Source organism: Arachis ipaensis, chromosome B2 (genome assembly GCF_059453495.1).
Source record: "Arachis ipaensis isolate K30076 ecotype BB chromosome B2, ASM5945349v1, whole genome shotgun sequence".
Taxonomy (NCBI): Eukaryota; Viridiplantae; Streptophyta; class Magnoliopsida; order Fabales; family Fabaceae; genus Arachis; species Arachis ipaensis.
The window spans coordinates 91,543,460-91,547,511 of record NC_142437.1 but is presented as its reverse complement, the minus strand read 5'-3'; the positions used below and the strand labels follow the sequence as shown (position 1 = coordinate 91,547,511).

General features: G+C 42.7%; 1 non-coding gene across 1 annotated transcript; it reads right to left on the bottom strand.

The window, feature by feature from the left end:
- Positions 1–313: 313 nt before the first annotated feature.
- Positions 314–421, bottom strand: LOC148574839 (small nucleolar RNA R71). The gene has a single exon (XR_015905805.1). It is a non-coding gene; the product is annotated as a small nucleolar RNA R71 (small nucleolar RNA).
- Positions 422–4,052: the final 3,631 nt, after the last annotated feature.

Below are 4,052 nucleotides of genomic sequence, written 5' to 3'. Positions count from 1 at the left end.
CTCAATCCCTGGCATTGGAGCAAACAATTTTGAGCTGAAACCTCAATTAGTTTCTCTGATGCAACATAATTGCAAGTTTTATGGACTTCCATCCGAAGATCCCTTTCAGTTCTTAACTGAATTCTTGCATATCTGTGATACTGTTAAGACCAATGGGGTTGATCCCGAGGTCTACAGGCTTATGCTTTTCTCGTTTGCTGTAAGAGACAGAGCTAGAATATGGTTGGACTCTCAACCTAAGGATAGCCTGAACTCTTGGGATAAGCTGGTCACGACTTTCTTAGCCAAGTTCTTTCCTCCTCAAAAGCTTAGCAAGCTTAGTGTGGATGTTCAAACCTTCTGACAAAAAGAAGGTGAATCCCTCTATAAAGCTTGGGAGAGATACAAGGAACTGACCAAAAAGTGTCCTTCTGACATGCTTTCAGAATGGACCATCCTGGATATATTCTATGATGGTCTGTCTGAATTATCAAAGATGTCATTGGACCATTCTGTAGGTGGATCCATTCACCTAAAGAAAATGCCTACAGAAGCTCAAGAACTCATTGACATGGTTGCAAATAACCAGTTCATGTACACTTCTGAAAGGAATCCTGTGAGTAAGGGACGCCTCAGAGGAAGGGAGTTCTTGAAATTGATACTCTGAATGTCATATTGGCTCAGAATAAAATATTGACTCAGCAAGTCAATATGATCTCTCAGAGTCTGAATGGATTGAAGGAATCATCCAACAGTACTAAAGAGGCATCTTCTGAAGAAGAAGCTTATGATCCTGAAAACCCTGCAATAGCAGAGGTGAATTACATGGGTGAACATTATGGAAACACCTATAATCCCTCATGGAGAAATTATCCAAATTTCTCATGGAAGGATCAACAAAAGCCTCAACAAGGCTTTAATAATGGTGGAAGAAACAGGTTTAGCAATAGCAAGCCTTTTCCATTATCCACTCAACAACAGACAGAGAATTCTGAGCAGAATCCATCTAGCTTAGCAAACATAGTCTCTGATCTATCTAAGGCCACTCTAAGTTTCATGAATGAAACAAGGTCCTCCATTAGAAATTTGGAGGCACAAGTGGGCCAGCTGAGTAAAAGAGTCACTGACACTCCTCCTAGTACTCTCCCAAGCAATACAGAAGAAAATCCAAAGAGAGAGTGCAAGGCCATTGATTTGACCATCATGGCCGAACCCAGAGAGGAGGAGGAGGGCGTGAATCCTAGTGAGGAAGACCTCCTGGGACATTCAGTGACCAATAAGGAGTTTCCCTTTGAGGAACCAAAGGAATCTAAGGCTCAATTAGAGACCATAGAAATTCCATTGAACCTCCTTCTACCCTTCATGAGCTCTGATGAGTATTCTTCCTCTGAAGAGGATGAAGACATTACTGAAGAGCAAGTTGCTAAGTACCTTGGTACAATCATGAAGCTGAATGCCAAATTATTTGGTAATGAGACTTGGGAAGATGAACCTCCCTTGCTCACTAATGAACTGAATGCATTGGATAGGCAGAAATTACCTCAAAAGAAATAGGATCCTGGCAAATTCTTAATACCCTGTACCATAGGCACCATGACCTTTGAGAAGGCTCTGTGTGACCTGGGGTCAGGAATAAACTTAATGCCACTCTCTGTAATGGAAAAACTTGGGATCTTTGAGGTGCAAGCTGCCAGAATCTCATTAGAGATGGCAGACAACTCAAGAAAATAGGCCTATGGACAAGTAGAGGACGTGTTAGTAAAGGTTGAAGGCCTTTACATCCCTGCTGATTTCATAATCCTAGACACTGGGAAGGATGAGGATAAATCCATCATCCTTGGAAGACCCATCCTAGCCACAGCAAGAGCTATGATTGATGTGGACAGAGGAGAGTTGGTCCTTCAACTGAATAAGGACAACTTTGTGTTTAAAACTCAAGGATCTCCTTCTGTAACCATGGAGAGGAAGCATGAAAAGCTTCTCTCACTGCAGAGTCAACCAAAGCCCCCACAGTCAAACTCTAAGTTTGGTGTTGGGAGGCCACAACCAAACTCTAAGTTTGGTGTTGAAGCCCCACATTCAAACTCTAAGTTTGGTGTTGGGAGGTTCCAACCTTGCTCTGAACATCTGTGAGGCTCCATGAGAGCTCACTGTCAAGCTATCGACATTAAAAAAGCGCTTATTGAGAGGCAACCCAATGTAATCTAATTATATTTATTTATTTTTTATTGTTATTTTATGTTTTCTTTAGGTTGATGATCATGTGGAGTCACAAAAAACTATTGAAAAATCAAAAATAGAATAAAAAATAGCATTAAAAACAGCACACCCTGGAGGAGAGCAGTCTGGCATTTAAACGCCAGAAACAAGCATCTGTCTAGCGTTTAACGCCAAAAACAAGCACCAAGCTGGCCTTTAACGCCAGAAACAAGCATCTGCTTGGCGTTAAACGCCAGAAACAGGCTACATTTGGGCGTTTAATGCCAGAAACAAGCAGCAATCTAGCGTTAAACGCCATGATTGCACAGCAATGGCATTTTACACGCCTAATTGGAGCATGGATGTTAAGTCCTTGACCCTGCTTGATCTGTGGACCCCACAGGATCCCCACATTTTCTTCTCTCTTCTTCACACCTTTTCATAACTCTCTTCCCCAAATACCCTTCACCAATCACATCTATCACTCTTTCCCATCACCTCTTCACCACTCACATCCATCCTCTCTTCCCCATAAACCCCACCTACCTTCAAAATTCAAACTACTTTCCCTCCCAAACCCAACCCTAATGGCCGAACCCTACACCCCCCTCACTCCTATATAAACCCCTCACTCCTTCTTCATTTTCACACAACACAACCCTCTCTTCTTCTCCTTGGCCGAATACATCTTCTTCCCCCATTTCCTCCATTTTCTTCTTCTTCTACTACTTTCTTTCTTCTTTTGCTCGGGGACGAGCAAACATTTTAAGTTTGGTGTGGTAAAAGCATAGCTTTTTGTTTTTCCATAACCATTTATGGCACCTAATGCCAGAGAAACCTCTAGAAAGAGGAAAGGGAAGGCAATTGCTTCCACCTCTGAGTCATGGGAGATGGAGAGATTCATCTCAAAGGTCCATCAAGACCACTTCTATGAAGTTGTGGCCAAGAAGAAAGTGATCCCTGAGGTTCCTTTCAAGCTCAAAAAGAATGAGTATCCGGAGATCCGACTTGAGATCCAAAGAAGAGGTTGGGAAGCTCTCACCAACCCCATTCAACAAGTCGGGATCCTAATGGTTAAAGAGTTCTATGCAAACGCATGGATCACTAGGAACCATGATCAAAGTGTGAACTCGAATCCAAAGCATTAGCTCACCATGGTTCGGGGGAAATACTTAGATTTCAGTCCAAAAAATGTAAGGCTAGCGTTCAACTTGCCAATGATGGAAGAGAACGCACGCCCCTACACAAGAAGGGTCAACTTTGATCAAAGATTGGACCAAATCCTCATAGACATATGTGAGGAAGGAGCTCAATGGAAAATTGACTCAAGAGGCAAGCCGGTTTAATTAAGAAGACATGACCTCAAACCAGTGGCTAGGGGATGGCTAGAGTTCATTCAACACTCAATCATTCCTACTAGTAACCGGTCTGAAGTTACTATAGACCGGGCCATCATGATCCATAGTATCATGATTAGAGAGGAGGTGGAAGTTCATGAGATTATACCTCAAGAACTTTACAAGGTGGATGACAAGTCCTCCACTTGGGCAAGGTTAGCCTTTCCTCACCTCATATGCCACCTCTGCAATTCGGCTGGAATTGACATAGAGGGAGACATCCTCATTGAAGAGGACAAGCCCATCACTAAGAAAAGGATGGAGCAAACAAGAGATCATGGACTTCAACAAGAGTATGAGAAAATTCCCCACCATAAAATCCCTGAGATGCCTCAAGGGATGCACTTTCCTCCACAAAATTATTGGGAGCAAATCAACACCTCCTTAGGAGAATTAAGTTCCAATATGGGACAACTAAGGGTGGAGCACCAAGAGCACTCCATCATCCTCCATGAGATTAGAGAAGATCAAAGAGCC